The sequence below is a fragment of the Myotis davidii genome, unplaced genomic scaffold (genome assembly GCF_000327345.1).
Source record: "Myotis davidii unplaced genomic scaffold, ASM32734v1 scaffold167, whole genome shotgun sequence".
In the NCBI taxonomy this organism is placed as follows: domain Eukaryota; kingdom Metazoa; phylum Chordata; class Mammalia; order Chiroptera; family Vespertilionidae; genus Myotis; species Myotis davidii.
In genome coordinates, this window is record NW_006300048.1 from 137,059 (window position 1) to 160,892 (window position 23,834).

General features: G+C 52.5%; 1 protein-coding gene and 1 long non-coding RNA gene across 2 annotated transcripts in view; both read right to left on the minus strand.

Moving 5' to 3' along the window:
- The window catches only part of LRFN2 (leucine rich repeat and fibronectin type III domain containing 2), a 197,217-nt gene that overhangs the window by 13,808 nt on the left and 159,575 nt on the right, over window positions 1-23,834 (minus strand). The gene's annotated exons all lie outside the window — the stretch shown is intronic.
- LOC107185083 lies at window positions 2,273-14,646 on the minus strand. The gene is made up of 3 exons (XR_001516004.1): window positions 14,546-14,646; window positions 13,265-13,266; window positions 2,273-2,284 (listed from the first exon to the last, which is right to left on the minus strand). It is a non-coding gene; the product is annotated as an uncharacterized LOC107185083 (long non-coding RNA).

A 23,834-nucleotide genomic window follows, 5' to 3' on the forward strand; every position in this document is an offset into this window, starting at 1 on the left:
TCCAAGTTTCTATGAATGTGGAACTTTTCTCTGTATTTAACTGTCTTTAGCTCCCAGTCCCCAAGAACTGGGTCTGCAGGTCTCAGGGGAAGGGGGTGAGCTTTGCAATCAAACAGAAATCTCTCTGAAGGCTGATTCTGCCCCTGACGGCCCACATGCCTTGGGATCATTTCCCCCCTCTCTGAACCTCAGTTTGTTCACCTGTAAAATGGGGACAGCAGTGCCAACCTCCTGGGCTGAGTGTGAGAAATAAGTATAGTGGGGTGGACACGGCGGCCCCCTCTGCTCCCCTTCCAGTCCCCCAATGACGATGACGATGAGAGTTGTCATTTCTCTCCTCAAGGAGCTGAGAAAAGCCTGCTCGATAACAACTCATCACTTACAGGAAAAATGCAGAAGGTGTCAGACCAATTACACTGCCCGTCGTTGGAAACTGAGGAGGATGCAGAATAAAGATTCCCCACCTGCCGCGTCCAGAACACACAGAGCCCGAGTCCCTGCACCCAATGACGAACCTGACCAGCCAGCTCTCCCCAGTCGCAGATCCATAATGCCGTGAGGGCGCCACCCAGGGGCCAACTCACCTGCAGCACCAACCTCCTCAAAATGCTCTCCCAGGCTCTCCCAGCTGCACACACACTAACATGAGAACAACACAGAGAGCACAGGGCCCTGCATGTGGATCACAAGCAAAGTCAAGGAGCATCCATATCCCATAATGCCGCGTTCTGACACACGTTACAGCATTCGGAAAACTGGAGGACGTTGTGTGAAGTGACATAAGACAGACACAAAAGGACATGCACTGTATGTCTCTGCTTATACAAGGCACCAGGTGGCCATATTAATAGAGAGAAAAAGGAGGGGGGAGGGGGAGGGGAGTTGGTGTGTAATGGGCACCGAGTTTCAGTTTGGGAGGATGAGAAAGTCGTGGAGATGGATGGTGGTGATGGTGCCTAACAATGTGAATGAACTTAATGCCACTGAAACACACACTTAAAAATGGTTAAAACAGTAAAATTTATGTTCTGTACATTTTAGCACAACTTTCAAAATGGCCAAAAAATTCATCACAAAGCAAATTCTGCCAGGCGGGCAGGACGGGCAGAGGCTGCTGGAAACACATTTGTGGCTCGGTCACCCTCGTCAGGAGCTTCTTGGTCCTGCTGCCCATGGGCTGGGTTGGCCCTGTCAGATTGGGGCTGAGAGGCAGCATTGGGGAGTCCTCTTGGCTGAAGAACAGGGCAGTTCCAGAGCAGAGCATGGCACGAGTCACATGCTGGGGCAAAGAGGTTGCAGGAAATAAAGCGTGGGGGTTCGCAGCATCTGCGTGGTGCCAGCTGGGCCTGGGTTCAAATCCGCTCTGCCCATGACCAGCTGTGTGGCCTGGGACAGAATACTCAGCCCTCTCTGCCTCAGTTACTAGGAACTCTAGGACCTACCTGTAGGACTGTTGTCAGGATTATGAGGGAAAGTGTGTTAGACACTTGGCACAATGCTTGGCAATCAGTGAGAGAGCACTAGGTTTTGTTTCAGTGACAATGGTAGAGTCACCGATGACCCCTATAGAAGAAACCAGCCAGGAGGAAATGAAGTCTTCACTCATTTCAAGGATGCGTTTTGGGGGCCTGCCTTTTCCCGCAGTCATAATCCCCTCCTCCGTCAAATCAGAAGCGCCCTAAAGAAATGAATGGGGGCAACAACGGGTTGAATTTGTGCCATGGTGACACAAGCTTACTGACTGTGTGATGTAGGTAAGTCACCATGAGTCTCTGGGCCTCACTCAGTTTTCTCGCCTACAAAATGGGTTAATATTGACCACAGGGCATCCTTAGGGAAATTAAATATGATATTTGTTCAGTAATGAGTTCAGTGACTATGGCATGATTATGCAAGAGAAAGCAGCCATGATGATGTTTGATTTGGTGTCCGAAAGACCAGGTTCAAATCCAGGCCCACCATCTGCCAGCTGAGCCATTTTGAACAAGGAGATGGCCTCCTCAGAGTCTCAGCTCTCTCATCTGTCCAATGGGAGTGATGACACTGCTGCCCAGTCCACAGACTGGGTGGGAAAACCTGCACAGTGTGTCTCTTTGGACGCAGTATGGAGGTAAAGCATTCACAGGTGGGAACTGTCATCTTTCATAACGGGGCACTCAGCACACGCATGGATGAGGGACCGAGACACTGATGGGCACTTCCCTGAGAGCTGCTCCATGCCTCACATCTGGAGGCGGGACCCCCGGGGAGTGGCCTGCTGACGCCTGGTGTGCTGAGCAGGTCACTTGCCCGTCGCCTCACCGGCAGACAGAAGCCCTTCCCACCAGTAGTCAGGAGGCACCCGCTCAGCACTTCTCTGGGCTGTGCTTCTGCGGATCCTCCCTGGACACCAGGGCCTCCCCAAGCTTCTGGCCAGGAAGGGACAAATCTGGGTCAGGGACAGGAATGACCTCGGTGAGAGGCCTCAGGTGGGCAGTGGGGAGGCTGCTCTGTCCCACCAAGTCAGGGTTCTGACCCGATCTCAACCCTGGGGCCTGAGGGAGAGAAGACAGCGGAGCAGAGCTGTGCCCACCCTCCAAATATCCTCAGGTCCAAGCTGAAGGGACGAGGCTCCAGGCCCGGCTCTGTCCCAGGCTTGCTGTGGGGCCGGGGGCCAATCACTTCCTTCTCCATGCTTCTGTGCCCAATTCTGACATTCGAGAATTCCACCAAAGCATCACCCAAAGGCGGGGGGTGACAGGAGCAAGGGGGTGCAACAGCAGGGCAGGCGGGGGGCACAGCCAGCAAAGGGTTGAGGGAGTTGGGGCAGCGGGTCCCTAGCCCTCAGAGCACACAGGATCTGGCACCAGAGTGACCTGGGCTCTGGGCTCAACTCCTGGCGCGCAAGTTCCTGGTCTCGCCTGTGTGACTCAGTTTCCCAGGAATTTAGTCCCGTTTGTAAAAGCAGTTTGAAAACCTAACTTCCAGACGCGTGTGAGGATTAGGAATGATGCCCGCGGAGCCCTGGCAGCGACATAGGCCCAATAAGTCACAGCTGTACGGCAGGTCATTGCAGAATGCCGCTTCCTCTAACGCTGCTTCGCTCTAACGTTCATGAAGTGCTGCAGAGACTTAACTCTTTATTTATATCTGCTCGCCTGCGGGGAAATTGGATTGTTATGCATCATTTCACTCGTTGCAAAACCCATCGACAACGTTAAGTGAGGGCTTACTGTACGCGGTGAATGTTTACCTACTTTATCACCTATCATCTGCCTGCCTGCCTGTCTGTCTATTGGTCATCTAGCCATCATTATCATCATCTTTTTAGTAGGGAACACTAACACCATCCAACCCCCGTCTCCTGGCAAGATCTCCTGCAGGGCAGGTGAGTTGCCTGGGGGCACTGGTCGGTTGCCTTGGGATTCAGGGTGTCTGTGAGGCACAGGAAGTGGAGCCTCACTATGGGACTTACTTGTCAGCCAGGAGCTGCAGGTGAGGCTGGCCTGGCCTGGAGGTGCCTTGTCCTGGTTTTGACAGAATAACTTAACATAGCAGTTTTCCTCTCTTCCCCTTTCCTAGCCCCCTCCAAGCCCGAGGACAGCCAGCTCCTGTGGGGACAATCAGCACAGAGAGGAGCCACTATGTGCACTCAGTGTCCCTGCAGGATGGCCACGTGGGTCTGGGATCCTAGTGTGGACGTAATCGTGTGAGTCAGTCACATGTGAGTAAACCCCATGTGAGTAAACCACGTGTGAATCAATCACAGACCCTCGCATCTGTGCTTTCTGGGAGTCTCTCCAGCACTTTGCTGGGGGGTGTGGATCTGAAGCCTCAGGACTGGCCTGCTCTTCTGCTCCCAGTCGGGCTGGGAGAGGCCATGCCGGAATCACAGGGAGCAGGGGTGAGGAGGACCGCTCCTGTCCCTCCCCACACAGGCAGGTGGAGTGTGAAGCCCAGCAGGAGCCACTGGCCAGCGTGTGAGCGAGTTCCGTGTGTGTATGAGTGCGTGCCCATTGGCCAGTGAGTGTGAGTATGAGCGTGTGCCTATTGGCCAGAGTGAGTGAGTATAGTGTGTGTGAGTATGAGTAGAAGCAACCCTGGTATGTGAACAAGGCCGAGAGGAGGGTGTTGGCCGGAGGCTGTGAGCGTATGTGAGCACTGTAATGAGGGGAGCATTTGAACAAGCCCATGTGCTGGAGAAAATGTCCTTGCAGGGGCCTGCACGGCTGTGATCGGCCCCCCAACCCCGCCCCATCTCCTATACTGCCCCTCGCCCTCTCTGCTGCAGCCACCCTGGCCCTTGCTGCTCCGTAGACACACTCCAGCTTAGGGCCTCGCCTTGGCTGTTCCCTCTGCCTCGAATGCCCTCCCCACAGAGCTCTGCTTGGCTCATCTCCTTCAAGTCTTTGCCAAGTCTCCCCTCAGTGAGGCCCGCCCAGCCCACTGTGTAAAACTGCCATTTGCCCGCCACCCCGAGCCTGACCCTCGCTGCTGTGTCTTCTTTGCACGGGCGTATTGCCTCCCACCCCTCTGTAATTTACTCACTCATCGGCCTGTGCCCGTTTCCCACAGGACGAGGTTCTCCACGTTGTTCTGTTCACGGATGCGTCCCGAGCTCCCTGAATGACAGCACTTACTCATTTTGCGGCATATCTGCCTCTGGTTTCACATTTCTAACGTGGAGACGAGAATAGAAGCCATCCACTCTACGGCGTTGCTGGGCAGTTTAAGCGAATGAATACTGAGAGCTCCGAGAACGGTGCCTGGCACCCAGGTCCATACTGTTGGCTGTTACTACCCTCCCCCGCCCTCACCCAGCCTGGCGTGGGGATTCAGTGTGTGATCTGTGGGGAGGCCCCAGCATGGGCCGGTCAGGCAGGTGGCGGTGCCGCATAAACACTTCTCACCTCACTCCCACCCCAGCCCCTCAGTTCCCGGGAAGGAACATGCCTTGACCTCCCCAGTCCTGGAACCCATCTTCCTGGATGCCCTTGGGGTTAGGAAGTTGGTAACAGGACATGTATTACTTTTTAAAAAAATCAGGAGGCCCAGTCAGCATGGCTCAGTAGTTGAGCCTCCACCTATGAACCAGGAGGTCACGGTTTGATTCCCAGTCAGGGCACATGCCCAGGTTGTGGGCTCCATCTCCATCAATCATTCTCTCTCATCATTAATGTCTCTATCTCTCTTTTCCTTTCCCTTCTGCCCTGAAATCAATAAATATATATTTTTTAAAAATCAGGGAGGAAGCAAGCCCCCAGCCTGCCCCACCCAGGGCTGCACAGCTTCCTGGTCCTCTAGGTAGTTAATGGAACATGACCTTGACCGACAAACATATTCTTAGGGGGGCAGGGGCTGGGGTGGGGGGAGGTGACTGCAGCTTGGGCTGCGCAGGGCTGAGCTCTGGCCGGGGACTCCAGTGCCTGATTCTCCCCCCAGCTCTGCGGCTCCCAATACCAACAGGCTGTATGACCCGGCGCAAGTCCTGTCCCCGTCTGGGTCCCTGCTCTTCCTGGGTGAGGGGCTGGGATCAGTCCAGTCTAAGTTTTCTCCAGGTTCATCCATTCATCCACAAAGTCTCCATGGAGCCCCTCTTGTGTCTCAGTGCTGCCCTAGGTATGGGACACAGCAATGACCATGGGACGCAAGTCCCCGCCCCGTGAGGTGAGCTTGGTGGGGAGAGTGGGGGACAGCAAATGAGAACCATGTCAGTAAATTATGAATTATGTGGAAAAGCGGGGTGCTCTACGGACAAAGGAAAGGCATCACGGGGTGAGAGAGGGTGAACGTGCTGAGGCGTAGGAGGGCAGGCCCAGCTCTAAGTGGGGTGGTCGGGGGTAACCTCATTAAAAGGGTGACTTATTTATTTATTATTTTTTAAATCCTCACCCAAGTATGTTTTATATTGACTTTAGAGAAAAGAAGGGGGAGAGGGAAGGAGGAAGGAGGGGGGGGGAGAGAGAGAGAGAGAGAGAGAAGGAAATATGGATGTGAGAGAGAAACATCGATTAGTTGCCTCCTTTATACATCCTGAGCAGGGATCAAACCCACACCCTAGTATGTGCCCTGACTGGGAACCGAACCTGCAATCTTTTGGTATGGATGACACTCCAACCAACTGAGCCACCCGGCCAGGCTAAAAGGGCGACATTTGAGGTGAAGGCCTACATTCTAGGAACCTGTGAATCTCAGTGACTCCTGTCCCATTCCAGAGAGAGCACCGTGGGGGCCCGGGGAGTCCCAGGGTCTTCTTTCGCTGCATCCTGAGCACCCTGATCCCAGCTGCCCAGCAGGTGACGGACGGAAGACAGATCAGCCACGCTCCCAGGTGTGGGGAGTGATCTGCTGCTGTCCTTATTCACACTTCGATATTTCACGGCTCCCGGGGCTCTGATGGATGAAATATGGCCTCTTATTCCTCACTTTACTTAAGACTCAAGGTCAATGTCCCAGCTGTGATCTATCAGCTGCTCCCTCCACTGGACATCCATGAGCCAGGGAGCCCGGTGGTTGTCAGAGATTCAGGTGCCACCCTCCAGCCCTGCTCACCTGCCTGCCCCTCCGCATTGGGCCTGGGATCTGCTGGCCGGGCGGTGAGGGTCACGGTGGCCCTGGGGGATGGTGGCTCAGTGAGGGCAGAGACCAAGACATACATCTCTCCTCTCTCCCCTGAACACACTCCATCCCTGGGATTGAACCCATGACCCAGGTTTCATTTCAATCCCGGGAGCAGGCAGCGTGGGGAGGCTAGGCAGCTAGGTTTCAAATGGCAGTGTGTAAATTAGAACGCCCAGTGCATGGCCACCAGTTTTCTCAGCGTGGGGAAGGGATGAAAGACACGCGTCAGCCCGCCCACCTCCATGGAGTCCCACAGGCCCGCAGGCAGCCCAGCCTGCCGCTTTCAGAGAAGCCGTGGTTTTGCTGGTCAGACGTTGCCTGCATTGCCGAGAGGTTCTCCCACTGTCCACTGCGACCCCTCCCCACGCACCCACTGTTTCCTCTTGCTCCCCCTTCCGTGTGGGCTGGTTCCCACTTCCCCTGTGTCCTTAACGGGGGTTCTGAGTGACAGTGGCTGACGGTGTGGGTTCCTTAATAGACGAGGCAGCTGGGAAGGGGCAGGCGGCATCTCTTTCCTCTCAGTCCTAATTGTGTCAGGAGGAAGAGGAGTGGTCAAGAGCTCTCTCTGGAGCACAGCGAGCCTGGGTTTGGGATCTGGTCCTGCCACTTCCAAGCTGGGAGGCCTTTTGTAGCTGACCCACCTTCCTGAACCTAGAAATTCCTACCCTGTAGAGAGGGCTTAAGAGTAACAGCTGCCTCCACAGTGTGTGTGTGGCTGGTGCCCTGGGAAAACGCACAGGAAGCACTCAGACGCTAAGGTACATGACCAGTGTGTCAAGGTGCTGTGGATGTCACAACTAACCAGCCTGGCTTCAAATCCCAGGCAGGACACCCCGGGCAGGCTACGTGACCAGTTTGCATCTCAGTTTTCTCATCCCCAAAATCAAAATAATAACTGCACCTTCTTGATCAGGATGCGGAAAGAATTAAATGAGTTAATAAATGGCAGCCATTCAGCGTAGTGCCTGGCACGTGCTAACTTCTCAGGAAGGCTGGCTCTGATCGGCATCCTCCTTAGGGGAGGAGAAACCACCTGCATTCCCTTGGCTCTTTGACCTAATTCTCATCCATTGGTTTGTGATTTATAATCCATTTACCAAAGATAGGAAGTGACTTGCAACATACAAACCTGTATAAAATGAGCCAAGTTTTTAAAATGTTATATGACAGATCACACACACACAAAGAATAAAGAAAGAAGAAAGTGTGGACTAAAGGCCCTGGGCCCCAGGCTGGTTAGCTGTGACATCCACACGCTAAGTTCAGTTATAACTCCCACCTGCCCGCTAAGCTGGTACATAGTCTTGCCACTCCATCTAGGGAACAGTGGAGGCAGGAGGCGTGATGGCCTTAGAGCAGTGGTTCTCAACTTTCCTAATGCTGCGACCCTTTACAGATTGAACATAATTAAAGCATAGTGATTAATCATAAAACAATATGTAATTATATATGTGTTTTCTGATGGTCTTAGGCGACCCCTGTGAAAGGGTCGTTCAGCCCCCAAAGGGGTTGCGACCCAGAGGTTGAGAATCGCTGCCTTAGAGCCATGCGAAGGAGGCCGATTTGCTAGAGGCACACTGTCTTTGTGGGACGTGAACCCTGGGATGGCAGAGTGGGCTGAGCTGCCAACAGCTGAAGGGCCCCCTCTGCCCAGGAGCGATGGCCTCAGGCCACTTTTCTCTGGCCAGGCCACACCCAGCACACGGTCCATTGATGGACCCCACACGCGCAGAGGGATGGCAAGCCTGCCACATCTGAGGCACCGGGCCAGGAGATGCACCATAGGACACACCCTTTTCTGCTCCAGAGAGAAGCATAGCAGCCCTGTGCATGCAGCGCCTCTCACATCTCTCCACTGATTAAGCTCCTTCTCTACCTTCCGAGTCACCTCCTCCAGGAAGGCTTCCCTGATCTTTTGGTCTAGGTCAGGCCCCAGGACCTCTCTCTCTCTCTCTCTCTCTCTCTCTCTCACACACACACACACACACACACACACACATACACACACACACACACACACACTCACCACTTATCACAGCTGCAGGTACTGAATCATTCACTAGTCAAGTACATTTCACTAGTCAAGCACATAGCCCTTTAAAGTCTGCCTCCCCGGGAAATGGGAGCTGCAGGAGGCCAGGCATGTCCTGTTCAGGGCCATCTTCCCTGAGTGGCCCAGCCCTGATATTATAAACATAAAATAAATACCTCCTGAATGACTAAAGGTGAAAGGAAGAATGGAGGAAGGCAGGAAGGGAGGATGTTGAATATGGAAAAAATATATAGCATTAGATGAGCCATGAGAATCATCTGCAAAAATTACATGGCCACACTATGGAAGAAGAATTTGGCTTCTTCCTGAAGAGAGGGAAGGCAGAATCGAAGGGAGGGGATGGAGCCAGATGGATCTGGGCTCTGTGATAAGGAAACCTCAGCCAGAGCACCCAGCATGGTGTAGGCTCTGGGAAAACAGGAGGGGGAGTGTCTTGTGTCTGGAAGTTATCTCCCCATGGGGCCAGTCAGCATCGCAGGGAAGGTAAGTGTGGGGTGATGGGTAAGAGGTGTGTGGGCATGATAACATTCACAAAGAAAGGAGAGGGCGGGTCTGGGTGACCTGGAACTGTCTCTTTCTCACTCTTGATCTTTTTTTTTAATCTGAGAGAGTAGCAAGAAGTGGGCCCATTTTAAAGATCGAAGAACAGAGTCCAAGAGCGTTGTGATGAGTGAAATAGCTGGACTGGTCCCAAGACCTTGGCTTCCCCTCCCCCGCCCTGAGCTCTCTCAAGCCCTTGGCCACGTCAACACAGGGGAACTGGGCTTGGAGACAGACTTATGGCCCCTTCCTAACCCCTCCCTCCTGACTTGGGGACCTTCCTTATGTGCTCCATCATGTATACCCTCTGTTGGACAGTCCCAGAGGAAACCACTTCGGCAGCTCCCTGGTCTCTACCCGTGACAGATGCAAAGAACTGCACCTGTAATGGTAGAATCTCAGGCCCGCTAATCCTCCGGGAAGGAAGTACTAGGGCTGGAGTCCTGGCCTCAGGCCCCTCCAGACAGGATGGGGGAGAGCGGGTGTGGGTGTGAACGTGGGCCTGGGTACTTTCCCAGCATCAGGGAGGCAGCTGCCACCCACTCACTCTGGCCGCACAACAAGCATCCTTCCAGGCCCTGCTGAGCCACCCCAGGAATTTTAAATGTCCCCCTTGTTCCACGCAGACCTTGTTTTGAGTGACAGTCAAAGCTGCCTTGAGAGCGGCCGTTGGCAATGTCTCACACACAGTGGCATTTGAAGGGTGGGAAAAATCTCTGTGTTCAATGCCAGCCGCTGCCACCGTCTCAGCTTCTAGGTCCTGCCTCCATGCCAGGGCCTCGGCAGCTTTGTCACCTGCCTGCCCACATGCACCGAGAGAGAGAGAGAGAGAGAGAAAAAAAAAGAGAGAGAGAGAGAGAGACTGCAGGTCACCAAGCCCACGACCACCAGCCACTCTCACACCCACTGCCACCTCCGTCGTCATGGCCACGGGCAGCAAACACACTGAGAGTCACAGGGGAAGGAAACACCGCAGCACATGTCTAATGAGCTCGTTAAACAAGAGCATAAATAACTGCTCCCATCAGAGTAAGAGAGCTTGCGGCGGAGAGTGGGCACTGACTGAGGAGCAGGGCCATGATGGGTGGCAGGTGCTGCGCTGAGAGGGAGATGGGGCTGCTCTCCACTCCCGGCTGTGGGCTGTGGGCTGTGGGCTTCTCGAGCCAGACAGATGCAGGTCTAAACATTCTGCCGGCAAAACCTTCACCGGCTGCTTTGATCTTTACCTGAGTCCTTCCTGCTCCTCACAGGCCCCGCCCTGACCTCCTTCTACTCCTGCTCTCATAATGAGCCTGAGGGGGAAGATTAGAGGGGCCTTCTCCCACTTTATGGATGTGGACAGGAAGGAGCAGGAGGGTCTCCATAGGTAAGACCCCTGCAACGCCCAGTAACTGGTGTCCCTGCTTCCACTTCTCTGCCCCTGCAGTCCGTTCTTCATCCAGAGCCAGAATCTTCCTTTTGAGCACATCCTGCCACTCTCCTGTGTTCAACCTCCTACTAGCCCCCATTTCATTCAGGATAAAATCCCAGGCCTCCTCATGGCCTACAGGGCCCTGCATGATCCAGCCCTGTCCATTATTTGACCCTCATTTCCTGATATTTTTCCTCCAGATGCACTGGATTCCTTCCTGCTTCTCCAACAGGAGCAGCCTGTGTCCACCCCAGGGCCTTTGCACATGCTTCTTCCCCTGCCTGGCTCTTTCTTTCATTCCATCCAATGTCACTCCTCAGAGGGACCATCCCTGATCACAGATATAAAACAGTAGACCTCCCCTCCCCCTATTCTCTGTCTCCTTACATGAATTATTTTTTTAGTGGCAGGATAGGGTCTGGACCAGAGCCTATCCCAAAGCAAACACTCAATACATATTTGTCGACTGGGTAAATGAAAACCTAGCTACCAGAAGTCAAAGTGTGGTCGGCGCCTAAGAGCATCCGGTTCCAAATCCAGAGATTTTTCCTCCACAGATGACGCCTGCCCTCATAACTCGACCCTGACGCCCCACGGCCACAGAGGGAAGCCTGCGGTCAGGACGGAGCACTGGCTGCCAGCTCCAGTCCTAACACCTCCAAGCTGTGGGGCCTCCTGAGTCACGGCCCCCACCCCCACCCCCGTGGCTCAGAGTCCATGTCTGTCGAGAGGCAATACCACACCTCACAGAGTTGACTTGCCAACTAGAAGAACACACAGAATGCTTTTAAAGCAATAACTGAGGTGTAGGAAGGGCTCCATGAGTATAGCTATTTAGTTTGACATTCAAAGCCACCCACAGGCTGCCCTCGCCCATCCTCTCTGAGCAAGACTCCTATCATTTCCCTAGACCAGAGGTTCTCAAAGTGTGGTCCCCAGACAGACAGCATCTGCTCAGTGATGAGAATAGCAGCAACTCAGACCCCACGCCACACAGACAGAGCCAGAAACCCAGGCATCTGTGCGATAATAAGTCCGCCAGGTTGCAGGTCATGCTCAGGCCTAAGCACTATGCCCTAGAGCAGGGGTGGGCAAACTTTTTGACTCGAGGGCCACAATGGGTTCTTAAACTGGACCGGAGGGCCGGAACAAAAGCATGGATGGAGTGTTTGTAGAAACTAATATAAATTCAAAGTAAACATCATTACATAAAAGGGTATGGTCTTTTTTTTTTTTTAGTTTTATTCATTTCAAACGGGCGGATCCGGCCCGCGGGCCGTAGTTTGCCCACGGCTGCCTTAGAGGTAGCTAGCCTTTCCACCAGGTAAGCCAGGTGTGGGAGACAGCTGGTGCGCCTGCTTCTTCACTCCCTGTAATAAAACGGTACCAGATGACATAAATGGCCTGATGGGGTGAGAGGTACATGCCCTGCCTCTTAACTTCGGGCTTGGCCATGTCACTTACTTGGGCAACTGGGAGTGAGCGACATGATGCCAGCAGAGGCCTGGCATTGGCTTGTTCAGTTGGGCTCACCCTCCTACGTTCCTGCTGTCACCAATAGAAGAACATACTCCGCATAGCCACGCCCCTCTGGCTAGGCTCGGAATGAGAAGCACAGAGAAGATCTAAACAGACCTGGAGCCGGGAGCCCAGCCCAGCCCAGCCAAGCCCAACCAAGTCCAGTTGAACTCCAACCAACCTGCAGACCCGCAAATAAGAAAATTAAATATCAGTGGCTGTGAGCTACCTAGATCTCCTGGTTGCTTGTCATGCAGCATTATTGTGGCAGATCCCGACCAGGCCTGTTCCTTTCTGCCTCTGCCTCTTTCTTCTGCCCAATGCAGCCACCTCTTCCTCTGCCTTCCAAACCCCACTGGCATGCAGGACACAGCTTACAGTCCACCCGACCTGGGCCAGGAAGCCCCAGAGCATACCCCTCCTGCCCAGGCCTGTGAATTAGCTTCACTCAGCCTATGAAAAAGCTCACCCGAGTGGAGTTCACCAAGCAATTCATTTACATTTTAACCTTTTAGGTGGCTAATTACTCAACTGAAAAGCCCTTTAACTTATTACCATCACTAGCTAATTAGCTAGTTAGAGGTTAAGTGTTAAATAGTTCCCTGTGATGTTTAATTTCCGACCACTTTATCTTCTTTTCGATGCATTGGAAGTTGCTGCCCACATCTGGATCCGTTCTCCCACCCACGGCATCAGCCCTGCAGCCACAGAGCACGTGGGAGTCCATCCCCACAGCCCGCCCCAGCTCGAAATAGCTCTCCTTCGTAAATAGTTAATGAGCACATCCACCCATATCGCACCTCTCCGTGGCCGGCTCTCACCCTGGGCTCGCCCATCCCTCTGTGGTTTTGTGCGAGTCTGCCCGCCTACCCCCCACCCCGGAGACAATGAAGATGATGGACTTTAATTGACTTCACGTCCTGAACCCTTCTGTCACCCACCGGGTGCCCAGTCCCATCGCAGGTTTAATTGGCAACAACGTACACATCCCTCTTGGCTGCTCTGTGTCTCCGGATGTGAGAACAGAGCCCTGGGAGAGGCAGAGGAGCAGCCTGGACCGGCATCCTTTCCCACTGGCCTCGGTGCCAGGTTGGGACTGTGCAGCAGGTGCCAAGAAACGTTATGACTGGCGCTTTTGCCACAGCTCAGTGGTGGCTGCACACCCCCAACACCCATCCTCCTCCCCTACCTTCCAGCGGAGCGCTGATTATACTTGGGGAGGCAACATGCCTGAACAAAGGACCCCGTCTCAGCCTCCAGTGCAGCTGGAGGAAGTGCAGGGAGTGGGAAGCAGACCCTGGGAGGCGCCTGAAGGGGCTGGACCCTCTGGGAGAGCGAGCCTGGTTCAGTCTGGGTTCCCCAGAGGCAGACATTGAGATGAGGATTCCAGGATCAGTGGTTGATGTGGGGAGGTGGACTCAGGACCCGCTGGTAAGGGCATGAGGACGGAAACCCATACCGGCTGTTTTGCTAAGCCAGTTGCCATTGTGGGCAAATGGGGTTCAATTCCCCTGGGACCCTCTGGGAGACAGCACAGAACATGGCTCATTGTCCTCCTCTTTCTTCCCCGCAAGGGGAGGAAGCGGGAGTATTAACTCTCCATCTTCCTCTGTCATAGGCTGGGGCTGCTCCTGGGGACATCAAGTCCTCCTGTGGGCTGGGCAACACAGAGAAGGTCCCCGAGTGGGAGTAGTGAGCCCCACTTAACGACGGTGCAGTTGACCCGCAGAAGGAGCCTTGGTCCCTGGAGTCCACAGAGAAATCATAAATTACCTCCTGCTGGGGTTGTGTCACATGACAGAAACCTACCCCCAGACGTGGCTAAGGGTTTGTAGTCAGATCTCTGCTGCTGGAAACACCTCACACTTTATAGGCAGGACAGTTACCCCCTTCTGCAGGTAAGAAGCCTGAGGCTCAGAGACGCAAAGGACAGGGAGGTAACAGCAGCTCCTGTCTGGAACCCTTGATTCCGTCCTCCTTGTACAGGTCTGCTTTGGAGCTACTGCGGGCTTGGTTCCAGACCAGTGCAATAAACCGAGTCGCACGGGTTTTTTGGTTGGACTCAACATCTTCCAAACTTCTGTTACTGTTAATGTTTCCGTCTCTTCCCATGATTCACACATGGGCTCAATGGCATCTAGAATGGTAATTTCTTCCAGAGGTTTTCAATTTACTTTGCTCAGATCCATCAGAGGAATCACTATCTGTGGCAGCTGTAGCCGTACGAAATGTATTTCTTAAATAAGAAGACTTGAAAATCAAAATTACTCCTTGATCCATAGGCTGCGGAATGGATGTTGTGTTAGCAGGCATGAAAACAACATTCATCTCATTGAACATCTCCATCGGAGCTCTTGGCTGCATTGTCAATGAGCAGTAATATTTTGCAAGGAATCTTTTTTTTCTGAGTACTAGGTCTCCACAGTGGGCTTAAAATATTCAAGAGACCATGTTGTAAACAGATGTGCTGTCATCCAGGCTTTGTTGTGCCATCTATAGAGCACAGGCAGAGTAGATTTAGCATAATTCTAAGGGCCCTATGGGTTTCAGATGGTCAATGAGCACTGGCTTCAACTTAAAGTCATCAGGTGCATTAGTCTCTAACAAGAGAGTCAGCCTGTCCTTTGAAGCTTTGAGGCCTGGCATGGACCTCTCCTCTCTGGCTAGGAAAGTCCCAGATGGAAGTCCAATAGTACCGGGGTTCTTGTTCCAGCATCTAAGAAGGGTTCAGCAATCTGGAAAAGGCTGTGCGTAGACTAAATAGGAGTCCAGAGACGAAATATAATTTTGAAAGGCATTTGGGGGTCAGAGGAGCTTAGCTTAAAGGAAACTAAGATCTAATTTTTAAGGTCTAAGTTCTCAGGTCTCCTCATCCCAGGACCCCATGCTTTTTATTAACACAAATTGTCCTGAGGCCAGGTGGAGATAAACACTTCAAAGGGTATACACAAGCATTGTCAGAATGGGGGAATTAGCCTACGGGCTGTTCAGGTGTTTGGCCAGTAGGAGGCAATAACATGTAGATTGAGATGCCCTTTAGCTGTCTGGCAGCCAAGCAATCATTTTAATGTATCCTATTCAGGTTTGGGGAAATGCCTTCAGCCATTTCCAACAGGTGACTACATGTGTGTCTCAACCCTGTTGAGTCCCCAAGTTCCATCAACCTTTTGATGAAACTCTTGCAATTATGACATGATGCTGGAATTGGTTTCTGGCACAATAGAAGGCTGGTCCGTCTACATTGGAAACCTGTGGTTTCGTGTAGCCACTTCATTGGTTATCTTAGCGGGATCTTCTGGATGACTTGCTGCAGCTTCTACATCAGAATTTGCTGCTTCTCCTTGCACTTTTATGTAATGGAGATGGCTCTTTCCTTAAACCAACCCCTGCCAGCTTCAGACTTTTCTTCTGCAGCTGCCTCACCCACCTCAGCCCTCATAGAATTGAGGAGAGTTGGGGCCTTGCTCTCCGAATTAGGCTTTGGCTTGAGGGAATGTTGTGGCTGGTTTATTTGATCTTCTCTCCAGACCACAAGACGTTCTCCATCTCAGCAGTAAGGCTGTGTCACTTGCTTACTGTTCACTGGAGCCGCACCTTCAGTTTCCTTCAAGAACTTGCCCTTTGCATTCACAACTTGGCTAATTGGTGCAGAGGCCTAGCTTTGGGCCTATCTTGGCTTTTAACACGCCTTCTCCAGTCAGCTTACTTATTTCTGGCCTTTGGTTTAAAGTGAGAGACACGTGACCTTTTCATTTGAACACTTAGAGGCCATTGTGAGGATATTAATTGGCCTAATTAATAATAATCAATATAACTGAGTCTCAGGGATTAGGGAGGCCGAAGGGAAGGGAAAGAAATGGATGAACAGCTGCTCGGTGGAATAGTCAGAACACACACAACATTTATTGATTGAACTTGCCATCTTTTATGGGTGCGGTTTGTGGTGCCCAAAACAATTCTGATAGTAACATCGAAGATCACTGATCACAGATCACGATAACATAATAATAATGAAAATGCTGAAATACTGTGAGAATTACCAACATGCGACACAGACACAGGAAAGGAGCAGATGCTGGTGGAAAACTGGCGCCTCTGGACTTGCTCGAGGCAGCGTTGCTACAGACCTTCCACCTGTGAAAAGCACAGTGTCTGCAAAGCACAATAAAACCATGCCGTCGCCATCACCCCGGCTCGGCTGGGCATAAGGAAAATGGCTCCCGCAAATACATGCACAAGATGCTTGTGTTTCCCACACTTTATCTCTTGGGTGACAACCCCACTGGGAGAGGTTTATTTCAATGCCGCAGATGGCACAAAGCCTCAGAGAGGTGAGGGGGCTAGTGCATGGTAGAGCGGGGACTAGAATCCGACCTCCGGATTCTCCTCTCGCCAGAAGTCCAGAGACCAAACCCCAGCTGTGGGATGTGCAGGGTCCGCCCACCAGTGCTCCCACATACCTGCCTCCACTGGTGTGTGGTACAGTGGCATGATGTTGAATGCATGCAAGAATCCCTGGGGTGCTTTAAAATGCCGGGTGCTCCGGCGGGCGCCACCCCAGGCTGATCGGGGTCTCCCGGAGGGAGCACACAGCTCTCCCCAGGGATTGCAGTGGGAAGCTGCAAAGCCAGGCTGGGAAATGCCGGGCTTGGTCTCAAAGCCTGGCTTCAGCCCTTGCCCACCCAGGTCCACTTGAGCTCTACTGAGGCTGCCAGGAGCTGGCTGCCTGGAACACGCTCAGAAAAGTCTAGTTGCCAGAGAGTGTTTGCTGTCATTCTGATGGCCGCCACCACAAGCCCTGACCCCCAAGTCCCAGACACTCCTCCCCCAGGCCCCTCTCTGTAAACCTTCCTTGGTGTTTTTCTGGTTTGAAACAAACACTATCCCCACCCCACCTGCACACTAACCAAACATATACAAAGTCAACTGGGGGCCGGCCCTCTGGTTCTCCCCTACTCGAAGGAAGCAGCCACATTTCAGAAGAAAGGCAGGCCCGATGCACACTAATCCCTTTGCGCTGCTAATTATTTCTATCTTGGGAGCTGTCTCCCGCAGAGCTTTCTGAGAATGATGAGGAAATGACAAGTGGAGAAATTAGTCACCTCTAAACAGACGCCCTGAGGCTTTTGAATCCGAGTAGTGTCATCTTCTTGTGCAGAGCAAGAGGGCAGGAAGAGAAGGTAGTGCTACAATTTGTAGCACCCCTGGGAGGCACCCCTTAAAAACGTCTCTCCTAGACACAAACCTGCTGAGTTTTGAAATCCCACCATTAGAGATTCACTTTCTTGGGACCTACCGAGTTCCCAATTGAGCTACAGCATTTATGGAAGGGGTTGCACCTTATCCCTGGATCTCTTAAAACCCTCTCAGATCATTTTCCTGGTTGACAGGAAAATGGGAGTAAGGCGTTGAAGAATGCGCCACACGAGGCAGCCTGGAGAACAGCGACAAGAACAGGGAAGGGAGAGGGGGTGGTCTCCTAATCACAGTAAGTACTTATATGTACTTACATTATCCAGTCCTTCAGAGCTGACTATGAAAGATGTACCTTCAAATACCTGAGCCCATTCAGTTTATACCGAAATGTGTGAAATAGGCAGAAAGGAATCTCTGCTCCCACCTTACAGATGAGAAAATGGAGGCTGAGAGCAGTGACATGATTCACCCAGGGCACAAGGACGAGTAGATGGTGGAGCTGGGTGCAAACTTGAATTCTAGGGCTGCTGGCTGCCTCCCTTTTTCTCTATGTCTCGGGCAGTGTCTTATGCCTACCTTAAAAAAAATCACATTTCCCACCTTCCTTGCAGACAGGGGTGGCCGATTAGACGTGAGACAAAGTTATTGGTAGAGCTCCTGAGAGTCCCCTCCCCTTCGCCCTGTTGCCCTTCGCTGTCCATAGCTCCTGATGTGCAGGAATGAGATGCGATCGCTGGAGCTCCAGCAGCCCCTTTTACACTGTGAGGTGACCGTAAGGACAGGAACTGATCAGAAAGGTGGGTCTCCTGGGGGGTCATGCTGCCCAGAAGACGAGATCTAAACTCTCTCCCACTGGACGTCTTTCCCCTGAGAGACATGTACGCTGTGAGTGTAAGTCACGCTAGGCTTCCCCCTCTGCCTCCAGGCCCTTTCTCTGTGAGGCCTCTGACAGCATGGGTTGCACAGCGGCTCGCCAGATGAGACATGCAACCCAGGGATCCTCACCCCGACCGTCTTTTCTGCCAGCTGGTCCCAGGGGACTAGTTCTGAGTGGGACCCAGGGTACTCACTGGCACCCCACTCCCCTTTTCTCTAACGTCGCTGGAACTTAAAAACGTGAGTGAAGCAACTCAAGCTGAAAGAGAAATCCCATCAGACTCCCAGTGGCCTCGCCCATCTTCCCCAAGGAGAAATGACAGCTAGTGCCTCAGCCCGAGCCGTCAGTCTTCACAAAGCCTCGTAGGGTGTCAGTGGGATGTGCTCCCAGCGCGGCACCTGGATTGGGAGACTGATCTCCAGTCAGTGTTGTAGAACCTTAGGAAATCAACTCAGTTCATGTGAGACTTAGTTTTACCAACCATGCAATGGGCATGCTGCCATATTTGCCCTGTCCATCCCCATCTGTGGATGCCAAGTTCCAATATCAAACAGTATGAAAGAAAAACACCTTAGAAGTATTAGAAAAATAAAATCCAAGGCAGGCTGATTTTGATTTTGGCTCCAACCACAGAACTGCTAGGGAGTTTCCCTTCCCCGCCCCCCCATCCACCCCGATTTCCGCCTTTATAGCTTTGCCTTCCTCTGCCTGTGGAGGCTCAATCCACCCTTTCAGTAGAAGTTGAGATGTCTGGGGAAGTATCGGAGTCAAAGAATCTTCCCAAATAGGAGCAGGTCCTGGACCTGGCCTGCCCCCTCCCTTAGGAACACCTGTCCCTATCCTTTCTCCACGTATCCATAAGATCCCGGGTTCATCGGTAAATTTCCCTCCATCCCATGGAAGAGATGTACAGTCAGATCTCAGTTCTCAAACGTCTCCCATCTCAAACAGTTCAGTGCTCGAACAAATGGTTCACGGAAAAATGTATCAGTTGTCAAACAAAACTACAGTTCTTGACCTGACAACCCTTTCATGCCGATACCTGTATGATCAGTCACACGTCTCTCAGGGAACAAAGGAGAGAACGCGTGAGTATGAGTCAGGTTACTGCTAAACCTCGCTTTACTAACAACTCAGAAAATTGTGCTATGAATATTTTTGGTTTTTGCTTATGTTGCTGCTTATTATTATTATTAAACTAGAGGCCCAATGCATGAAATTCGTGTATGAGTAGGCCTTCCTTCCCCCAGCTGCTGGCACCGGTTTCCCTCTGGCACCTGGGACCAGGGCTTCCCCCACACCCTCCTGGCTTTGGAAGTCTGGTCTAATTAGCATATTGCCTTTTTATTATTATAGATACATACACCACGGATCCTAAGGAGGTTAGTGGTAGCAGCAAAGTGAAAAGGAAAGTTGTATGAACGATAGAAATAATTGCGAAGTATGAGAGAGTGTTCGCATGTCTGATCTGGTTAGAGTATGGCATGGCGAAATCAATGATTAGCACAATTTTAAAACATAAAGAGGCCATCAAAAGTGCTGATGGTGCTAGCGGTGTGAAACTGCTCACAAAACAGCAATCATAGGCAATTGAGAAAGGTTAAAACAGGGAATCATTTGGGAGTCTGGAAAGGATTATTCAATTTACATTATTTATACTGGGGAAAACGACTCAGTTTTCGAACAATTCACTTCTCAAACAGCCTTCTGGAATGAATTAACTTTGAGAACCAAGGTTTGACTGTATGTATTTTCCAGGGGAGGGGCAGATCTCCACTGAAATGTGGACTGACAAGATGCTGATGGGGTGGGAGCTGTCTCTGCCCTCTTGTCCTTTCCCCAGGGAAGATGTAGCTGCAGTAAAGCTGCTTCCCCACAGCCCTGCGAAGCTCAGTGGGTAGCTCAGTCCCCCAGGGTGGGGGGGGGTGCCTGGGAATCATGGAAGAACGTGGCGTGGAAAGGGGCCTGCGGCTAGAGCAGGGGGCATGGAGTGCTGCTGTCTCCCCCACCCTATGGTTTCTCTTCCCATAATCCCTTGCTCTCCTGACGTGGAGACGATGGCATGTAGTAGGCACCAAGAGGGCGAGGCTGCATCTGGCTAATCCCACCCTGTGCTGTGGGAGCGAGCTTGCCGGGCCCTGGCCCTCCTGGGGACCGTTCCAACATCATGCCTGCTGACAGATGTTCCCTATGACTCCTGGAGACAAGTGTGTGTGAATGTCACTTGGACTGATAATGACATGCAGGCCATTTAATTTCCCACGTCGCACCAGTAGGGAGGCTGAGCTGGACGGGCTGTTGCTTTTCCTGGGTGGGTAGGGGGGACCACTTCTTTCTGACTCCATTCTTGCCGCCCTTCCTCTTCCCCTTATTGGCCCCTCCTCCCTCTGGCACAGTCCCCACTAATGCTGGCCACTTCCTACAAGGGCAGGTTCTGGGGCTGAGAGATGGGGCAGTCCACCCTCCCTGCTCATATGGGAAACAGGCCCCACCTGAGGATTGTCTGGGTCCCGTGTGCCAGGCCTGCCTGCAGGGCTCGGCTGGGTGCACTCAGGGAAGGTGAAGGCCTTGGGAAGTCAGCAAGAAGCCTCAGAGCATGAGAGAGCTAATTATCTGCTAAAAGCAGGGCGCTATTTCATAACCGGATTCAAACCCGAGTTTCCCATGACTTGGGGGCTGCTCCCCCTTCCTGCAGAGAAACAGAACCTGATGCCTTCAGATCCTGCTCGCAGCTCCCAGGCTTCTGTGGGGCCTTGGCGTGGGTTGTGGTGACCTGTCAGTGACTACTGTCCAGGTTTGGTGGGACAACCTGAGCCGATGCCAAAGTCCCCATGTGACCTCAGGTCCTGGGACTCAAAACCTGGTGAGACAGGGCCCCCTAACCTGAGAGGCAAGAGGCTTAGTGGCCCCAACAAGGCCACCATATTGTCTTGCTCCTGGGATTATAAAAGTCTCAGAGTCATAGACTATCAGGGCTGGACTCATTTAAGTCACATGTTAAAGTCAGGCTGCCCACCGGTTAGCCCTGGACAGAGTCAGTGGGGTTCTGCCTGAACCCTCCTGGCGTGGGCAGCTCATGGCTCAGGGGCAGCTCTGACTTATTCTGCTGCTGGACAGCCCTGATGCTCATTTCCATTCTGTTCAGTTCACCAAATGCTGACTTGATAGCTGTTGTGGGCCAGGACTTACTAGGAGCTGCAGGCCCAGAGATGAGGAGCACATGAATAGCACATGCTGGAGAGGGAGCAAGACCCGAAGCCAAGCATCCCACAGCCAGAGAGGCTACGCGAGAGGCAGGGACAGCTGTTGCTGCGGGAATTTTTTTTAAAAAATATTTTTATTGATTTCAGAGAGGAAGAGGAGCTGGAGAGAGAGACAGAAACATCAATGATGAGAGGGAATCATTGACTGGCTGCCTCCTGCACGCCCCCTACTGGGGATTGAGCCTGCAACCTGGGCATGTGGCCTTGACTGGGAATCAAACCTGGGGCCCTTCAATTCACAGGCTGACGCTCTATCCACTGAGCCAAACCTGCTAGGGCTGGAATTTTTGTATTGGGCCGATGGCTCCCTGTGTGTGTGTGTGTGTGTGTCTTCTACTCATGTAAACTCTTTCAATCAGTTAAGGGTGCTATGACATTTTTTCTAAGTCCTCTTGTCTCCAAGGCAACCTTTGCCCATCACACGCAAGCTTCCCAAACCCCATCCTCATTACCTGACCGCTGGGTACACAGCAGTTGGGAAGATGACTCCTAAGACTGTGTCTTCTGTGTGAAACATATCACAGCCTGCTGGGATGACTCAGTGATCAGAATAGTAACGTCCCTCCCATGATCTGAACACTTTACTCAGTTAACACAACAACACTATAGGCGTCTCTTCGCAGCTCCATTACTTTGTAGCCATAATGCCTTTGAGATCAACTAAAACTGAACCGGCCACACAACATTCCAGTTAAGCCCGATTTCCTCCACCTTGAACTCAGGCAGTTGCATCCTTGAACCAAGGAACACGCTTTCTCTGTGCTGTCGTCCATGCGGACAGGAAATACACTGAGCAGCACGGGAATGGAGGCGGGTCCCGAGGCACAAGGCATGCTCACGTCCGTTTATCGGTCAGTCTGCTTCTCCGGTCAGCTATAAGCCCGCCCCCCCTTCCCATTTCTCCATTTCATTCCAAAAACAGTGTGGGATTTTGTCAACCGCCCCGTGCAGTGGGGATGTGCTCTGTTTATGGCCGTGAGTCATGGCCAGTGGAAACTCCTAGGACATTTTCCAAGTGTATTTATCACCCAGAGCATCCGGCCCACCTCCCTGTGCAGACGCTTGGGGACAGGGCCTCGAGGAGAATCCCAGAGCCAGGAGGGACGTCACTGAGCAGGCCGCCCTCCTGAATGACCAGGAGGCAGACTGAAAGGTTGGGAACTCCTGGCCACAGTGTCCCCTGAAGACAGCTCGAGAACTTGGCAGGATTTGCTCCCTGTGAACCCACAGGGGATCCCGGCAATCAGCCTTCTTTTCCAGGGGTTTACAGCAGCTGCTGACAAATTCTTCCTGGAATTCAGAATGCCTGCCCCCAGCCTGCATGCCCTGGCTTTCTGGGCCTGTTCTGTGGAAAGTGGAGTCTGTGCCCCTTCCCCATCTTAGACACTTCCCTTTCTGTGCCTGCTGTCTCAGGACCACTCCCCCGGGCTTGGGAACCTCATCCAGCTTCCTTTAGTCCTGGACGCGTCCCCTGGGGCCTGAGACCAGTCCCTCGTGTGATGCACCTCTGCCGGGCTTGGTGCCCTCTCCGTAGTGTCGGTCTTGTCCTTCCCAAGTTGCCTCGATTTGAATTCTGTCTCTGCTGCTTGCCCCATGTGTACACCTGGAGCAAGTTTCTCACGTGAAATGTGGGATAAGCACAGTCCTGGTCTCCGGGGGCAGGGCGGGGGGAGCCAGCGGGGTCTGAGAAAACTAAAGGAGTTAGTATGCATAATGCCCTTAGAAGAGTAAGTGCCGGGTGCCAGTCAGCTCTCCACGTAGATCCTCCAGTAATAATGTTGTTTCGTTATCACGTTGATGGGTGTGGGAGGAACTTGTGTGTATCCATTCGCCTAGGGGGAAATTGGCTTGGTTATGTGTCCTATTGCTCAAAGTCGCAGAACCTGCGGATGACGTTAAGTGAGGACTGATTATATTGTTGCTACTGTACTTGCTGGGAGGGTGGAGGCAAATTGGAAGTTGCTCAGCTTTGCCTGCTGGCTCCTGTCCAGTCTCCTGCAACCTCCTTCCCCAACAGCAGACCTTCGTCGTTTTTCTCTTCTTGCTCTGGTCATGGATTAAAAGCCCTTGTTGGCCGCCTTTAGCTCTCTCTGTACAGTGTGTGCCCCCCTTTAAGAGTCACTTTTGCGTACAATCCTTCCTTCCCTTCTTTTGTACACTTTGCTGTCCAAGTCTGAGCATACCACAGGGCCACTGTGCAGCCGCTGGGGTCTTTTCTTCCTCATGGGTTCACTTCTTTCTAAAATTCTTCAGTTTCAGCCCGGGCTGGTGTGGCTCAGTGGTTGAGCATCAACCCATGAACCAAGAGGTCACAGGCTCGATTCCTCGATTCCCGGTTAGGGCACATGTCCCCAGTAGGGGGTGTGCAGGAGGCAG